The sequence below is a fragment of the Haliaeetus albicilla genome, chromosome 3, assembly GCF_947461875.1.
Source record: "Haliaeetus albicilla chromosome 3, bHalAlb1.1, whole genome shotgun sequence".
Taxonomy (NCBI): domain Eukaryota; kingdom Metazoa; phylum Chordata; class Aves; order Accipitriformes; family Accipitridae; genus Haliaeetus; species Haliaeetus albicilla.
The window spans coordinates 9,918,582-9,938,240 of NC_091485.1; the positions used below are offsets into that span (position 1 = coordinate 9,918,582).

The 19,659-nt window shown below is 41.1% G+C and overlaps 1 protein-coding gene across 4 annotated transcripts in view; it reads right to left on the minus strand.

Annotated features, from left to right (window-relative positions):
* The window catches only part of AHRR (aryl hydrocarbon receptor repressor), a 133,830-nt gene that overhangs the window by 76,125 nt on the left and 38,046 nt on the right, over positions 1–19,659 (minus strand). The gene's annotated exons all lie outside the window — the stretch shown is intronic.

Here is a 19,659-nt window from a genome sequence, read left to right on the forward strand (position 1 = left end):
TAGTATACTCTACATAAAGCAACAACCAAAAGCCACAGGAAAGAAACAAAAGAAAGTTAGCAAGTTGTTTTGTTTATAAAAATATGTATTATGACAATATAAAGAAATGCCTATATAGCTCAGAAGACAAGGGACTGAAATAAGTTTCTTATTTTCAGTTCTGACCTTCTTGGCATCAGATTATTTTCTGTCTCACTTTACCCTATTCCTTTCTATGAGTCTGAGCCTGACTGTAAAATTCAAGGGAACATTTTTAAACTGTTTCATTTTTAAATCGAGGTTTAAAGTTTGTTTTTAGCAGGTCATTTGCTACATTAAATTCATTAAAATCTCTCACTATAGATTAAAATTGTATGTAGTTTTCCTAACAATAATGAAAAACTTCATGGGAGTCAAAACTGGTAAATGCTCTTCCCACACATGGGTTTTCATTGCTTGATCTGAAATATCTTTAAATACTCAGATTAAAGTCTTCGTATCCATATATCCCACAGAAAAATCCCTGAAATACAATCCAGTTTCTGGGCATAATGAAAGAATTTCTGAGAAGGCTGACATCACTTGATACATTGGGCTTCTGCATCATCTAGGGAGTATGACAGGAACCTGTCTTTATCATTTGGTCAGTAAAAATTAAGGAGTCAGCTTCACTCCTACTGCCCCATTCCAGAGATGGTGTCATACAAATATCCCAGTAGCAAACAGATTCAGTTTTCTGTTTGCTCTCCTTGCCACAGAGAGAATGAGAGAGGAGAGCATACCAGTGAGATTAGCTGGGACATTTGATACACATTGTCCCTTCCAGCTAAAGGAGAGCTGGACCAGCCACAGCCAGAGATTGTTAATAATCCAAAAACAGAAGGGTTGAGACGGACAGGAATGGTTTATACCAAATCAGAATAAGAAGAGGAGACAGCCAGCAAGCCTCTGATGCTCCTGAGCTTGTTGCTAAAAGACATGACAATGGGATTTAAATTTTTAGTAAGATACCAAATTAAGAAAAAGGTCTACATTTTTAAATGTCTTGAATAATAGTTGTTGCAAATGACCGAGGATATGATCTAAATGGAGTCACTTCCTTTCCAAAGGGCTGCACAAGAGCCCGTTATCAATTTAACAGCCTAGTGAGGGACTGTTGCAAGATACATCAGCATTTTACAACAGATGATGGCAACGCAGAACCACACTGACTGAATATTCGTGATGTTTTTTAGCTTACATTGTAAATATTTGCTGCCAGTGATAATGTCGGTCATTACCCCAAAGCAATCATCTCAAATGTATAATTAGATGTAATAAATCCCTCCCCTGGGCATGGGAAAACACATCAGGAAAATCCCAAGCTGCCTGAAACAGATCCCTACCCATGTTTTCCAGCCCAAACTATTTTGTGATTTCAGACTTGTAAGCTAGGCTGCTATGAATGGCATATACAGATTCTTCAATCTGCATTTTCATTTTGGTATACCTTTTGAACTAATTGGAAAAGGTTGCTTTTTTTCCCCCTGATCAGCCAAGCCTTCTGCTATGCCTGTCCATAAGAACAGACTTGTGGACACTCGTGACAACAATTTTTAAAACCCCAGCCCCTATTCCAATGGCCTCTTCCAGAGTCTTCCCCCTCAGAAAAGTTGTTTTTGTAATTACTGACACGGTGGTTTGCAGTCTTTGTGCAGGTTAAAGGACAGACAGGGAGGGGTGAGAGGAAACGAAGGTTTATTTTTTTGATGCGCTCTTTTGGCATTATGAAAATTCCATCAGTTCGAACTTCATCGTTAGTGGAAACTATTATTTTACCCGACTGAGCAGGCCAGAGCTCCCTGCCTGTTTGTTAGCCTTCAGGCTCACACAAACACAGCAGCAGAAGCACAAGAGATGTTTGTTCCGCAGCTCGCCTGGCTACTATAAATTCCATCTCCAAATGGAAAGTATTTTAATGTTATTTTGCCGGCTAGAGTTACCCATATGTTAGGCCACACACATCCATTTCATAACATAACCTACTCCCTGGCCTGGACTGCAAGGAGACCCATTGCACCATCAAAAATGAATGACACCACTCGCACCAAGAAGCAAGAGCTCCTCAGAGACAGGGACATTTGTTCCCCGCACCTGAAGCAGCAGAGCCATCGCTCACTGTTCACTCTTGTTCTGCCTCCCTGTGCTGGAAATACTCGATTAATCCACCCAGGGCTTGGCTGGTACCGCAGTGACAGCTCAGAAGAGATACTACTGCTAGTGATAGCCTGTCACCTGCAGAAAGCAGAGCAAGAGAGGCAGAAAACCACGTAGATCCCCAAAATAAATGAGGAGGAGGAAAAGCAAGACCTGACAGGTTGAGGAGGGAAAATTGCAAGATGTTATCTGACTAGGCAGAAAAACAGGGAAAAGAAAACAGAGCAGCCTAACAATATGCATGTCACCACCAAGAATGAAGAGGGAGAACTGAAGATAAGTAAGAGTATTGGTTATGACGGATGGGTTGATAGCAAAGGCCCTGATGCCAAGACAGCTGTGATCAAGCTTAGACATTACATAAAATGGTGGCCCTCTGGAGCAACGGTGAAGCCTCCGATGACAAAAACTAATGAAAGGTGGGAGAATGCTGGAGTACTGTCCCTAGTAGGCAGGGAGGAGCAAACTGTGGAAAGACAAAAAATAACAAACAGCGAAGGATGACTCAGTGACCTGAGGGGAAAACTGGCTGCTGGAGTTCCCATATATCAAGAATGGGGCAAGAAAAAAACTGATATTGCAGACAGTCTGATGAATGCTGCTGGCTGTAAAAAAAATGGAAAGTTTTAGCTTTATGGAGCCTTGGACTGCTTTCTATGGGAGAGGCAACTCTTTAGACTAGATTGTCAGCAATTCAGCGTAGAGCGCTCACCTATTAGGTTCAAAACTGGCAAACTGAAGAGATGGGAAGCAGGAACAGCAGAGACCTTTTTCTGAGCACAACTTATCTAGCCTGCACTTCCAGAACATGAAATAAAACAGAAGATGGAGCTGTTCTGCCAAAGAAGATGAATGAGCATATTGATACCATAGGGTGATAAATACAAGATATACGTGTACCAGGGCTGACAGTTTTGGAAGGTCAAGCGATCTAGCGAGCATGGTGCAATCCCAGGCAACATTAAAAGCCCACGAGTTTGGAAACGCTGGGTCCTACAGAAGGACAACACTGTGGAAATATACAGGGCAGGGGAGGAAGGAGGCTAGGAGGAGGAAGAGGAGGGAGAAAAAATGAAGAAAAATGGCCAATGCGATTTCCTGAAAGAAAGGTCAAAGCTCTGAGAACATTGTTCCAATGTCTGATCTGAAAGCGTTGAAAGGAGTGGAAACCAAAAAATAATGTAGAGTTAGAAATGACAGTTAATTAATGGAGAAAAAAGTCCACAAAAGGGATGATAAGTTTGGCTGAAGGAGTATGGGACTGTCTCAGACAGTGCTGCTGAGCCTTTCACAGCTGCACTGTCTCTCCCCAGAACACTGTAAAAAACTGAGATCTCTTTTGAGCCTCCAGCTCTGATACGAGCATCGCTATCTGCATTTGCAAACCCCTTGGCTTGAAAACCAAATCTGGAATATTGTAAAGAAGAGAAAAGCTGCCTGACACTTTAAAGTCTATAGAAGCATTTTGAAACCAGCCGTTCCCTTTCCCCCAGAAATAACAGAACATTTATTCATTTCAGAATACTCTTTAGTTCAGAGGGATGGAAATTTCAGGACTCTCATAAAACCATACTTTTTAAACCGATGGGATTATATTCTCCACAGTGTTTCTGTACCTCTTCCTGCACAAGCACAACCTTCTTTCTTCAGAAGATAATTAACAAAATTACCTGCCAAGCTAAGCTCTGTAACAAACTAAAGTGTGGTCAAACTGTACCCCAGCTGCCCCATGGGCCTTGCACTGCTGAGGCTACCTGCATCAAGCAACAGCACAGGCGAGAAATGAGCAGTGAAGGGATGCTGTTTCTTATCTGATTCATTTGAGGTGTAAGAAGGGGACAGTACTGTCTTCTTCAGATTCAGTATGATGCAGGCGTATCAGTTTCAAGCCTTTCTACAAGGAGTACCCGTGAGACCATTTCTCTCCAGTGAGAGCCAGGGGATAAATTGTTTCTTAAAATGGGCAGATGAAAATACCTAAATCTAGCTTGCAGGTTCAGAGAGACTGCTTTATGCATACAAGTCTTACTTTTGGTAACTGCTACTTGAAAGGAAGTGAAAACAGGGTCTTTCTTCCTGGATCTTCTAGTTGCAGGAAGAATCAGCTATGCGTGTTACCCTGAATGCTAAGAAAACAAAACAAAACAAAACAACTAGGAAACACTTGGTATGAGCAATTCTGCTTAACGAACATACAGCCATGAACTGAAATGGTCTGTTTCCTCTTGCTGCATTACAGAGAACATCGAGTGACACTAAGGGCAGGGGTCATTAGATGTACACTAAAATTAAACAATATACAACATAAAGAACAGCTATTATACATTGCCAAACAGTATCGAAGGGATGTTTGCACTCTGACATGCCACAACATACAGGTTGCACAAATGCTTCGGGAAAGAAATCGGCACCAAAATGCAGCCTCTGAATAAAAGATGTGTGGTGCTCAGTCCTGTTGCGGAGGCTACCAGAACGCCAGATGAAATTATGCTAGCAATAATGCAAAGTTTTTCTTCCCAACTTAGCGGTTTTCTCAGTCTGCTTCTTCTTAAGAGATGCTTTGAAATCTGACTGCCCTTTGAAGTTTCTCGAGTACAGTATGACATTTATTTAAGGTACAAACCGAACGGTTTGCTTTCCAGATCCCGTCCCCTCTGCCTTTCAGAACCACTTTTCCCCTTTTCCCAGTGAGCCTCATCCATTCCCCCCCTGCGCTCGAGAGGGGCATCAAAGAGATGCCACCGCCCGGCAGCCCTCCTCTCCTCGCCGCCCTTGCCCGGAGCTGGTGGGACCACCTCGCTCCCCTGAGACCCCATCCCGTGCCCCCCTCCCCGGTCCAGAGGAGCCCTTTTGAAGGGGGGGTGAGGGGGAGGAGAAGTCCCTGCTGCGGAGGAGGCAGACTGCTGACTAACCCCAGCCCTGCTGTCACGCAAACCTCGCCGCCTGTCAATCTCCCGGCGGCTCTGACAGGGGCCTGGCGCCCGTTCAAACCCTTGCGTGCGAGCAGACGAGCCGCATTACCCTATGAAGTATTTCATAATAACAACAGCTGTTAAATATTGATGACTCCTGGCAAGCGCTGAATGCTTTTCGAGAAGGTTAAGCCTTCGTGTAATGGAACCTAATTCCTCGTTATATACTGTATCAGATATCTGGAAGTTGCCTAAAAAAAGCAAAGGGGCTTAAAGGAAAGGATCAGAAAATAACTCTCGTGCAGCAGGGAGAGGGGAGAAAACCTACAGTGCGAGAGGTGAGGAGTGTTTCCCCGAAGTCAAATCCTTCTGCAAACAGTAAAAAATGCTGCTGGAGAGATCATCAGAACGGTTGGTTTCGCTATATTCCACTGGACACTTTTGTGTTTTTAGAAATCATTGCAGATGAGATAAACTTTCTAAAACAGCGATCCAGCTGCCACTGCTGTCTATCTGTGTAAGAGTGCACATGGAAATTATTTCTACAGAAAAACAGAAAAGAGGGAGAAAGCTCTCATTCCTATAGCTTTTCTACACCAGCCCTGAGAGATCTGGCTCATTAGAAGATTTAGTGGTGATCAGACAAGATATTAAGGATGAGGTCTCAGAGAGGGTTTCCAGCAAGTGAGAAAGGGAGAAGGGTGAGCCTCTTGCCTTGGGCAAGTCCTGATACACCGTCCTCCAGTTCCCAGAATAAAACCCCCCTCTTCCTCACGCTGCCCTCTAAAATCCATCAGTCCTGTCCTCTCCCTCTTGACCTAACTGTTGAGCAAGGTTGCGTCAGGTAGGGAATCAGTTCAGGGTAGGAGATCACGATGGACAGACTGAGTCTTTGGGACGGAGCTGGCTTGATGCCAGGGCAGGCAGCACGGGGGGAGTCCAGCAAAAAAGGCAGCATCGGAGTCAGGGTGCGGGTGAAAGAGAAGAAAAGCAAACTGAGAATTTCTTGGGGTGGCAGCAAAATCAGGGTATTTTTTTCTTGCATGTGAGAAAGAGGTCTGTGTGCCTTTAGGCAATACAATTTAGATGAGGCAAGCTGAGAAGCTGAAAACAATTACCTGCTCATGTTCAGTTCTGCTGTGGTACAAGGAGTTCTGTGAAGCTTTAGGAAAGTATTTTACCTGTGGCGAACCCAGGCCTATTCACTGAGTTGGGATAGGGAATCACAGAAACTTAGGAAGCTGTAGGTTGGAAGGGACCTTTGAAGGTCAACTGGTCTACCCCACCCTGATCAAAACAGAGCTAACTTCAGTTAGGCAGGTTGCTCAGGGGTTTTGTCGAGTAACTTCAGTAATGGACATTTCACATTCAGTCCAGGAAAACTTTCATTGTTTAGTTACAAACAGGATTAATTTTTTAAGGTAAGAGCTGCTTATGGATTTAGGTGAATGTACATTAGGATAAGTTCTGGATGGACACTTCCCATTTCCACAGTTCTTGGCCTGTAAAATGTGCAGAATAATTTAAGAAATGCTGAGAATGGTTAAGTGGCTGTCATGAAAAGTGTGTGTATAGGGAGAATGTGTGAATTAAGTTATTTGCTATTCTTATAATGGGTTTTTTGATATTTTATTCTACCTGTCTCTCACACAACTGACTCACAAGAAACCACACTTGTATGTCTCATTTTTATGTAGTCTGGGACTGTAACATCTCCCTTATCCCATAACTTCTGAGGGATCACAAATCCAAAGGAAAGCTGTGCCTCCATGTGAAGATGAATTGTGTGCTAACTATACAAGCAACGGACTCAAAAGAACTTGTCTAGAAAGCACATTTTTTCTCTGCAGCTTGCTGTTGCAACCTTTCTCTCTTCATATGACTCCACAGATGATGTCCCCAACACACAGCCCCACATTGCACATGGGCAAAGAAGATAATTTAGGGATCTGTTTGCATCACTGTGTGAGTTATCAGTTGGTCTGGTAGACTATATTGGCTATAAGACTGCCAAAGACATACAGTCCTCCTAAATCATCCCAAGATATAAAACTTATTCCAAGTAATTGTCTTCCGTTTCATCTTCATAAATCCATTTGATTACCTATTACTTTAAATATGATGATTTGATGATGGAAACCTACTGATTTACAGGTTCAGTGCTGGGGCCCTAATTTTATCCCCGTATTATTCCATTCTTAGTTTAATTAAGGTGTAATACATTAGCTTGCCTGAGTATGTATTTGCTTGCACACCCTTTTGAATAAATCCATAAAAGGTAAATACAAATGGGTTATTCTGTCAAACTACAAAATGGATCACAAGCCTGGGTTATCAGCAGCCTTGAGTAAGAAATCTGCAAACCACTTAGTCTACTTTCAAATCAGTAGCCAGATCCCTCATAAAAATTATGATTCTTCCAACAAATTTCTTGCCCCTTAAGTCATGAGCTTGTAAATTACATGTCCATTAATCAGAATCGAGATCTACAGCATAAGTTTAGTGTAGAAAAAAAATAAATTTAAAAGAACTATTCTGTATTCAGAAAGCTTGCTTAACATTGCGTAGGTACAGACTTAAGGACCTCAGAATATACAATCAATGTATTTTTATGTTTGTTTTACTCTAGTTTCCATTTTTCCACTGTACTACACTCTGCTACACTGCATGTTAAGCCAATGTAGAGGGATTCAAACTTCACCAAACTAATCCACATGAGCCTTAAGTGTACTGCAGCGTGTTCTGACCTGCTACATCCTGATTGCTTGAGTGGGATCTCAGCAAATCCCACCGATCATGATATACATACATATTCAGAGGAATAGCATGGCAGGACACACTGATTCTAGGATCTATGGAGCAGATGGCCTATCAAAACAACTTGCAGACTTTCCAGTTCTTCCAAGTGTCCTTCATTATAGCTTGTTGGCTGAATAGCTGTTCATCTTTTCCCTTGTCCAGGTATTTTAAAGCATCTGTACAGAGAAAAATAAAATTTAGGTTCTCTATATCCTCTGAATTCCCAGCACTTTGTCTCTCTATGGTCCAAGAATGTAGTCCTCTTTTGATATGGCTCATATTATTTCCTTGTCCCAAGGCCATTTTTTCCACTGGTTTGACTCTCCCAATGAAAATAATACAACAATGGACGTTGGAGTCCACAGCAGAGGCAGCTGCCCTTTGAGGAGAGGCTAAAATAGCTGTGGTGGTTTACTGAGGAGAAAAGGATGAGAGGAGATGTAATAGAGGCTTACAAAATTGTAAAGGTAATGGATAAACTGAATGCAGAACTGCTGGTCACCCAACCCCACAATATGAGGACAGTGAAGTGCTCAATGACACCAGTACAAGAATGCTTTAAAGCAGATAAAAGAAAGTGATTTTGGAGATGAGAATACCAGACTAGATGCACCACTGGTGTGACACAGTAGTGTATTTCTTATGTTGTTACATTCTCACTGCAATGCCACGACCTTGTCCACGAAATTTGTTGCAGACGGAAAATAAACAACAGATGAACAAGAGCAGCATCTGTGACGCGAAACAAAGTATATCACAGAAGCGACAATAAGAAAAATCAGAACCTTATGAGAAAGCCTGTGTGTGACTAAATTTAAGCATATGATGAAAGACCAGCTTGTGACTAATCATTGCATCCAAACAAAAAAAAAAAGTTTCTTTTATGATAAACAGCCTATTGAAATAAATTTGAGTCTAAAATATTTTTCAGAAAAGTAGGTAATGACACCAAAATCCATTTTTACTCAAAAGACAGCTAAGAGAAAAGCTATGTGTGTTAAGTAAGCAACTACAGTCTACTGGAATCTTCCCCACTTTAAAGAAGGAGACTGTAAGAATTGCATCTTACAGAAGAAATGCAGTGAGGTCCTGATAACAGACTTATCTTGAGAATATCAGAATATTTTTAGTCTTTATTGGCTGCAGAAGATGTGCACCATTTTATCCTCTTCAATTTAGATCTACAGCTTAGAACAGTTAGTAAATCAATCCCTGAAGAATAAAATCAAATCAAAGACCAAGCGTGAAAAGAAATGCAACTATGAAGGTGTACAAGAAAACATCTCTCCCCCTTCCTAATTAAATCAACCTGACAATCACTGACTTATGTGAGATTTGCATGATATTTGCTTGCCTTTTTGGATTTGATAACCTCTTTTCCAGGCCTGTGTTTCAAACAGACTGTCTCCTGAGCTTCCACTCCTCAATTTCTACAGCTTTTATAACATTCTTGTCCCTTTATAATTTCATTTGCACCACTCTGCATGGAAAGACACAGGCTAAATTCATACCTGCTATCTCCAAGAGGGAATTTAAGTTAGTATCTCTTAGAAGAGAGTTGAAAGAGCATATGTCAGTAGGCCAGTATATCACCCAAGAGACTGTTTAAAAATAGCCAAAGCACACGATCTGGAGAGGATAAAGGAAACCTTTAAGATGAAATAAACATTGCATCTAAAATATTCACGCTGAGACCTTAGTGCACAGGATGTGCATATGTTACCCAGAAAACCAAATCTGGCTTCATCAGCTTCAGAGTTAGAAATATCATAAGAGCAATTCCTTAATATCTGCTTTATGTAGCAGCCATACTGTATCTGATATTAAAGGCAAAGACACAGCCACATTTGCTTTCCAATGTACTTTAAATAAGCAAACACACTTGGCAGGGTGAACGCAAGAGTCTTCACCTTTGAGTCAGATGGATACCACAGCACACTGCTGCACAACCACCGATAAAAACACACACACCACTGAATATGGCACTCTCTTTCTAAGGCAGAGCTGCTTTGCTTTGGTCTTCTCTGCTGTCTGTGGAGACTGCCATGATGAGGTTGACTGTATGAAGAGCTGCCTTCAGACCTTTGGCTTTTCTACTTCAGGAAGTAAAAGAACATGCTGAGAGAAAACACAGGCAAAGGAAGCATCGGGAACAGTATCTAAAAGTTTAAAAAAAAGGATTCAGAACCAATTTTCAGGATAATTTTAAAACACTGAACTGTATTCCAGAACTTTTTAGAATGCTGAAGAAAACCAGTAACATGAAAATCTTACCTAAAAGCTCAGAATAAAGTACAAGCCAACAAAAGAAGTCAAAAATTGAACTGCCAGAAACCTAAATTGGTAATGTTACTATCCCTGGATATGTTTAATGTGTTTTCATACACATTAATTTTTTAACGATGCATTTAAAGACTAGTCTGAAAAGCTATCCAAACAGATGGACCTTGCTCCCAACTGGAATGCCTTGTAAGTCAGAGGGCCTGCAGAGAAGACATTATGGTTTGTCCAAAAATAAATTGCTTTGCAGAACAGGAACCTTCTGCAGAATTAGAAAATGCATGCACATGATGTGTTCAATTACTACAAGAACCTTCATTTTTCACTTCCTCACATTCGTTTTGCTTTGCCTTCTTTCACAGCCAGGTTCCATGCTCAGAAAAAGATCCCAAGCAGATCCTAGGGACCCTAAGCAGGCCAGCAGTGGGCTTACGTGTTCTCTCCCCCTTAGCACTAGAGAAATTGAATTTTCAAAAAATGCCACAAACCCTAGGTCGACGACCAGAATTAGGACCTTCAAAATTTCTAAGCATAATGAAAAATGCTATCTTTAAAAAAGGCAGGAAGGGTAATATTTGAAAGTTCTAAGAATGTAAATTGTGGCCCTGCTTTGATTTGCTTTTCAATTTTTAAAAGCAGAGACTACTTAGATATAGTGATAAAACTAAAAGGCAGCCACAGAGTTCTTATCAGACTTGTCCCATGTGAAGACAAGGAACAACCAAACAGTGTTCTGTATTTCAGAAACAAAGTTCTAGCTAATAAAATATAACCTTTTCTCCAGTTTCAACTCTTCTGCGTATGTGTCACTGACTTGAACAGGCAAGTCTGACTCCTGTGAAGGTGCCTGCTACCTTGACTCACAGCATGCTACCAAAGAAATAACAAGTACTCTTTATGGGATAAGGACAGGAATCTTGTCTCCCACTTATGAAACATATGGGAATGCAGCCTCAACTTTCAAGGCAATTACAGTTAATTACAGCTTTCATCAAGTGATCAATACTAGGTGAATAGAATATATTGAGAGAATTATGATACATAAATTACTTCTGGTGCTTCTTATTCTGTTAAGGTCTTCTGGATGAAAACTGATAATTTCTTACCTACTGACTCATCAGATCTGTTTTACACTCATCATGTGACACGAACATCAGTTTATATTGGTTTTGCATCAGTTATAATATGTTCTTCATTGCATATACACTGTGACTTGCGGCCGGAGTCAGTCCAATAACCATTGAAACAAAACTTATTAGCACTATGCTAAGGAAAATATGAATAGGTTTAAGGCAGAAAATGAACATTGCAAGTTGCAAAAAGCAAAAGCAAAGATGCTTTTGCACATATTCTTAAAAATTGTGAAAGTTAACTGGAGAAAACGTATGCTCTAGATCCTACTTTGTTTCAAGCCGAGTGTTTTTCAGAGGAATCATTAAAGTCTTAGTCTATGAACGCTGCATCCAAAAGAGGAACATTTTTTCTCCTGCCGGGGCAGATTTGCAGGGAGGAGGCTCATTTCTGCCTTGCTGGTCTGGCAGGCAGCAGAGCTCTATTCCTCTGATCAAGAGATCACTTTCATAACCACTTTTCTGAGGTCACAAATGAGTCTGCTGCAGTCACGCAACCCCTCGCCTACCAGAGCTTACTATAACAACACAGGTTCATGGAAACCTTTTAAAGAGGCAGCCCATCCTTTCAACCCACGCAGATATGCATGGCACATGCATATTATCGTACGGGCTTCCCCCAAATATGTCACAGGACTATTTCATTTCAGTTCGAGCAGGGAAGAAATGTGTAGCTTGGAGTTTTATCTGGACGGAGTCATGTTGCCTGAGTAGAATTAAATAAAAGTTTAAGATAAATAGCTTTACAATTCTTTTAAACTATACTGGCACCTTTTTCAAATATGTATTCAGCCTGTTCCTTTTTATTATCTCAAAGCTCCGAGTCTGCCAACCATGTGCTACTGTGAATTATGCTAATTAAGATATTTAAAAGCCATGGTAAACAGTCAAAAAAACATTAGATGCAATATACAACAGATACGATTGCCCTGCTGCAGTGTTAGAAACACCAATGATCCAGAAATGGTAGATCAGGAAACAGGCTTTCCATCAAAAATTTATTCTGAAGAAATGCCATGAAAATACAACGATACTAGTTAGAGCTTGTTTCTCAGACAGAAAAGCCTATTTTCTATTTTAGCTGACCGTGTCCCACAAATGACCAACATACTAATCTGTTGTATGGATGTGCCTTGTAGGTGGTAGCTGGAATGGCCTTTGGGTGATGGGGGGCAGGTGGGAATTTAAAGAAAAAAGTCAAAAATGTATTTCCTCTTACGGCAAGTCAACTCTACCCAATGAAGGGGGGGTTTGGCCTATTTTCACAAGCAGTTAGCGCTATGAAAGCAACCGTTGTTGTCCCGTCATGAATTATTTGCACTAATTACCTGAAATAAAGTTTTCAAAAGCTGTTAAATTACTTCGGAGCCTACAATTTAAAAAATTAAGTTGGATGTATTGCTCATTGCCATTTCATGAGGATTAGTATGCAGACACTTTTCATTTAAAGGCAGCGCAAATGGGCTTGCCCAAACCAGTTTTATAATCCAGCTTAAATAAGTAACAATAGCAATGAGGGCACAGCATTAAGCCTGTTGAGGACTCGCAGTGTAGGCCGAGATGACTCATTTGCACACCGTCCCGCAAGTTCATTGCTATTATTAGCCACGCTAGCCAGGTGAAAGCTCGTTCAGGTGCGCCCACACAGGCTACAGACAGGTTCAGGGACTCTAGAGATGCAGCCACGGGTTGCGAAGTGCCCTTGGCTTCATCCACAGTGATATTCAGGCTTGGCCTTGGCGTGTGTCTTCACCCAGCTAGAGCAGTGGGAGAGGTCCCCTCCCATCCGCACTGCAGTTTGCTGTCTACACAAAAGATGACCTCCGGGCCTAGCTTTGATACGAAACTAATGACAGCCCCAAACCAGCCTCGTCTCTGCTCCAGGTCTCGCCTGTATTTATGGAGGGGAATTAGGCTGGAAATTGGATGTGGGATTGTGAGGTTACTGCCGGTGGGCCTCACTGTCCGAGCCTGGTGCGCTCACGCGGTGGATGGGAAGTCAGGGCAGCGAGGTGGGCTCAACCTCCGACGCCGAGCGTCAGCCCAGTTTCTCAGCTCGGAAAAAGTGCTGGTGGAGGTGATGAGAGAAGAGATGCTGATCTATAAAGGGAGGGTGTTGACAGCCTCCAGAGTGACCTCGAGGGTCACAGTACTGATGCAGACAAGGCTGCAGGCATTTCTGAAGATAGGCCATTGTTTCAAAGATTTCTGAAACTTCTGAAGACTTTGCCCTGAGTCTTATGTTACCAATTTCTGCCCATTGTGCCCGCTTACAACTTCCCATGGAAATGAAAAATATACAAGGTCAACTCCTGCCTAAACAAAGAGATGTGACTTTGTCCCTCTTTATGAAGTTTAGCTAAACCACAATAAGTTAATCTAAACTGAAAGAGCGTTGGATACTAATGCCAGTATTTAATTAACACGGCAATTTTTCCTTTCTAGTTATGGAAAGAGACACATGAGAATACTGTTGTGCTACTTTACCTTTACAAACAAATTATACTGTTTTCTGGAGGCAGCTGATGAAAAAAATCATTGGTAACAGCAGGAATGAGTTTACATATGGGTATTTCAGAGTAAACAGCTGCTAGAATACTTGCTGCTCAGCTCTGTTCTGCACGGCAGTCTGGCCACAGAGCTGGTGCCTGAAAAGTCTTGCCTTACTGAGAGTTCTTTTTATATTCCTTAGTATATGAAAATAAAATATTTGCAATCTTTTTTCAAGAATATGAACTCTTCTACTCAAAGACAGTGTGGTCAATTGTTCCATTTTCTAAGGAGATGCAAGAAGGCATCTAATACATGTGCCTAAGTGGCACTGGACCTGCAATTCTAGAGAAAGAATTGGCCAAAAATTTAGTATAGTGAAATCAGGAGAAACAATGACCACTGACATGCCAATTTCCAAACAATTACTGCAAGCTTTCCTCATTCCCTCCACAGCTCTAAAAACTTGCACCTGACAGTCAAAGATCTGTACACCACTTATATACATGAGAACATGCAGACAGTAATTTGGATTAGCTGCAAATCCGCCTTCACGCTATTTTTTTAGTCCTTTTGTGAAGTTTATTTAATTTTAAAATTACCCAGAGAAATGTAATCCAGCTCACTTACACTCCAACTAATAATCCAAAATCAAACGACTTCAGATTAGTGTAATATAAATCGTTATTTAATAAATAAATTGACTTTAAATAGCTACTAAGAGGTATTCTTTCATTAGAAATAAGTTTAAGTACTGTGAGAAATTACAGTAATTACAATCAAGCTTTAAGGATTTCTGAGTAACTCAGTTACAAAAATTATAGCAAGCATGCACAAAAAATAGCTTCTAGCCTCACCCTATTCCTGCTGCCCCAACATACTGTACATACTTGATGCTCAGCTACCTTTCTACCATGGCCCAGTGCTTTCCAGCCAGTTATTGTCTGGAAGTGGAGGAAAAAATTGGTCTGTTATTGCAACGTAAATGAAGTTCTAACTTGGCCAGGACTGCTGTAGCATGCCTGCCACTGTCCAAGTAGAAGGCAGATTAAAGAGGACAGCAAATAGTGCAGCTGCAGAAATTAGTTTAAAGCGAGTTGTTGTGCCTGAGCCTTCTGCATGTGGTGGTCCATACAACCTGTCCTAGCATGGCATAGCCTTTGCCTGACGGGCAGGACAAGAAAAGGAGCTGGAGTGCCTAACCGTAGTGCCCCAGCCAAGGCAACGCAGCAGGGAGTCGATGGAGTCAAGGCAGGACGGGGCAGGCTGGGAACGGGGCAGCTGGAACATTCTTATGCCTGATGTATTTTCCACTGCCCAGATGTTCCCCAGTTGACATAAGCTGTGAGACGCTGGATGCGCCAGTCCCGGAGGGTGTTCTGACCCCTGGGAAGCACTAAAGAGGCCCAGGCCTGCCCAGCATCGAGAAGGCACAAAGGTATTTTGAAGTTCTGATCGTCTCTCCTCCCACTCGGTCCCTGTGCCAAGTTCAGCTGTGGTGCGGGAACTCAGCTGTGGCGCAAGATTCGTTTTGTACGTTAACCCAATGAGCTAAAATACCATCTGAGACCAACATGTAGTTAATTGCTGTGAGAACAAAACTTTGAATTTCCTGACCTATTCAAAGTTTGAATTTCCCATTAACTCCATGCTGCCATACTAACAGATGGTATACAGGGTGTAGTTTCAAAACTCCCCGCATCGAAGCGTATGCAAAGAGAACAAGATGCGCTGAATTGCACACCCCTGGAAACCTGCTCTTTATACGCAGGATGGCAGACTTCTAAATAAATCAATTAACGTGCCCAAGGGCCCCCCCCCTTCCATGCAGATAATCCTAGCTAAACTCTTACGCCAAAGCTATCCCTGCCATGGGGAGCTGGAAAAGCACTGGTTAGCAGAGCTGACTCATCAGCTGACTAGCCCACAACATCAGCCACAAAGGACCGAGAATGCTGGTGGTGGCATGAAGCGTGTGGGTGGGAGCAAGGAATAAGCAATCATCTGGCAGCCTAATGCAGTAGGGAGGGTTGACAACAATTCATTATTTATTCCCCCCTCCCGCCCTAAGGCTTCATCCCTCTGCTGCAGTGATTCTCATCATCTTGACGCTGTGGTAGGGCTCTGTGTAGGGGAGGGAATGAAAGGTACATCCCCTCCCTGTGGCCCATGCAATGAAAGCATCAGCGGGCTATCTGAGCTCACCACACCCAGACCACATAGGGCAAAAGGCCCTCATGGAGGAGAATAGAAAAGAGGTTTGCCTGGTCCTTCTTTCACCCAACAGGAGACAAGAACAATGTCTTACTAGAAAAAAAAAAAAAAAGAGAGCAGTGCTTTCCCACCAAAGTCAGTCTGTTAGTAGAGAGAAGAGATGGAGATCCAGTTCTGGAATGGCAGAGGGCAGATGTGAGAAAAAGCTCTTAGGGATGAAGCAAGGATACAGGGAAAAGGGAGAATGTTGTAGCACAGATGGGAAAAGGGGGAAAACCTATACAGAGAAAACAAGAAAATCTACAGATGAGGAAGATGCAAAAAAGAAAAGCATTTAAAAAGAGGTGAGGTGGGTTATCTCTAGAAAGGCCACTAGAGAAAAAGAAGCGGAAAATATTTCTCAAAGATTTTGGAAGAAAACAGATTAACAAACTACAGACACTGAAACAGGGAAGGAAAGTCACCAAGGTAAACAGCAAAAGCACATACAAGAAAAATAAAATTGGCAGATTTAATTAAAAGTTTGCAATGAAAGTACACTGATAAAATCCCCCAAATTGTTCACATGTATCCCATTATCTCTGTGTAGATCTGAGTTCACTTTCCAGTGTTCTTTCCCTCCAGCAGCCTGCTACCACTGCGAATCTGGCTGCAACATGGCTAGCTGGTCCCCAATTTACCTAGCACGAAACACTCTCCAGCCAAATTACTGGAGTGGTGAAGGTGTGAGCTCACCCCTCCCAGGCTTCAACCTTTTCAATGGCATTTTTGCTTTGATTCCTAAAAATACATTTAACTTCAGGCAATGCAGTTTTCAAAACACTGGGCCAGATTTTGAAGGCCTGACTTGTATTACTCCACTAATGTCAAAGTCAAGCAAAACGTAATAAGGAATTAAGGACTTGACCAGTTGTCTCTATGTTTCTTCCCCAACCAAACCTGTTGTTTTCTGAGACGAGGCTTTTTTGCCTGAATTTTGCCTACAGTAGGTCTTTCCTGGCAGAGCGCCCCAGTGGGAAGGAGATCAGGTTTCTCACTGTCCTCTTCATCCTTGGAAACTTTCTGTTACATTTCCCAGTCTCCACTACAGGCATTTCAGGGCACATGAATATACAGCTCAAAAGTCTTCCCCAACGTGTTTTTCACATGCTGCTGTATGTATCATTTGGCAAAAGGAGTGATGGAGGGTCATAAATTTGTAGTTTGCCATTGCAGCTTTTCTCTAGCTGGAGAAACCATTCCACTTTATTTCCTGAACTAAAACTAAGTTAGTTGAACATTATCTTCAGAGATTCGGAAGATGGAATATCTTCTGAGGCTAGAATATCTGAAGTAAGCACACCGACCCCTGTCTGGAGATCATGACTCTACTTGACTTGGAATAAAGAAACTCCACTTTTCCAAATGACCTCTTGGAACTTAGTGTCCCTGCAGTGTTGCTGCAAGGGGCATGTCCTCTGTCCAGAAACTGACCTTTCCTCCCACCTCTTTCTGCCAGTGGTGACTCTCTCAGTCACGCTACTGGTTTTAAAGACATTATCAATTACCACCATGTTACTTATAAGGTGGGATTGCGAAGGAAACATTCACACTGACATTATCTCTGCTTTCCTAGCTGTAAGTCAGCAGCAACAAATGTAGGGTGGATCACTCCCCCAGATAATATGGCACTTACTACCAAATTTATTAAATATTTCTAAACTGATTACTAGCATCAATAAGAATGAAGACTGAATATTGCAATGTGCAATACCTTCAAACTCTCTGACATGTCATCAAGGATATGTTTGGCTCATGAGAAAGAACTCTTCCCTTAAACAGGTATATAGCTCTATATTGCTAGGGTTTAATCATACAGTTCTGATGGTTCTGAAGAAGTGTTGAAATCAATTCCTGTCAAACACATAGTAATTTGAGAGCACTCTGCACCTTGCACAACTGACCCTTTAATAACTATTAAAGTAATTCCTGTAATTTTAAACATCTCTAATTTCCTCACACAAATATTACTTGTTTTGAGATGTACAGCCCTTTTCTATATGCAGCAATGTAGCTTAAGACATTAAAAAGTATGGAAAGAAGAAATGCAATTCCATTTTTCCCCACTTACTGTCTTAGTCCTCATAATAACATATTGGAATATTTCCCACATAAATTCCTACATTCATCAGTTCAAGATGTATTATCTAGGTTAGATTATTTCTCCTCTCAAGAGATGTTTTCATAAAGTATTATTTATTGGGCCATTTTTCTGTATGACATTTATAAGGGTCATTTGATGGCACAATATCATTTTAATAAATTATTTGGAACAAAATACAGAGTTTTTGTGACAAGTTTTCAGTGACACTGATATACAACATAATGCTAACACACGGAAGATAGCATCTTTTGTACAGATGTTGAAACACTCAGGGGAATATATAAGATTAATATAAGGTGACATATATGTTTTGCAACTATACAATTAGTAAAGTGGTTATGAAGTTGTTAATGGACTAGAAAAAGAAAACTTAAAATATGTTGGGTTTTGATTTAGATGTCATCTTTGCTTGTTTTCAATCCTTTTCTCTCAACTTCTTTCAGCTGTTTCCAATATGTAAGTAGCCAATTCATGTTGCAGGTTCAAAGGTAAATGGGAATAGTGAACACTTTATTATAACGAAAAACTAGAGGCTAAGATTTACTTCCTATGTATACCTTCAACTTGATATATTCCATGCAGATATAAAAAGGGAATGTATTGAGGGGATTTCAGTGGAGTTTTAGGGACACAGTAAATTCATGTAATATGTGTTTGGCAAGACTGCTATGTAGCATCGAACTTTCACGAAAGAAATTACGAGCTTCTTTGAAGGAAGTTTTGAAGTCTGTTTGTAACTTCTCTTGGTAAGTGTTTAATTTAGTTTACTGATACGCATTCTGCTTCCACTTCTACTCATACAGATGTCAAGATTTTCAAAAATTTGTCAGTTGCATTGTCTACACAACTGCACCAAAAATTATAATCAAATTAAAATTGGATTTATAAAGGGAAATCTGCTGTGCCTCATCTAAAAAAAATATTTCATTTCATGGTGGGGAATGTTCAGAGCACTGACTAATATGTTACTGCTACATGGAATAAAGAAAAAAAGTATCTGTGTCAGTCACTTGGGATTTTCTTTCCGATAACATAAAAAAGACACTAGACCAAATACAAATAAATTAAGACAAGCCCTTTAGAGTAATCCATTGCACTGAACTGTAGGACTAATCATATAGAAAAATGAGGTAAGCTTTGCAGAAACGAGCTCCTATCTCATGTTTTGTGATTTCCAAGCATCTAAATAATATCTAGTCACAAATTAGAAGGACAGGTGTCTTGCACGGATTCAGCCATATAAATCATGTGATAAACAATAAACTTTTACATTTGACTAAATCATCAATTTATTTATTTACTTTCATACTTCTGTAAACCTCCCAGCCAGCTGTAGGTCTGCTTATAACTCAGAAGATTATTGTGCAGGAGGAATTGGTGGGTGACCAGGGCATGATTTCAGGAAGGGCATTTCATCTATAAAGGGCAATGTGAAGAAAATGAACAATGGCTATAGGAGAAAGAGTCAAAACTATGGAAAGAGGAGAGGGTTGGTAAGAATAAAGAATTGATAGGC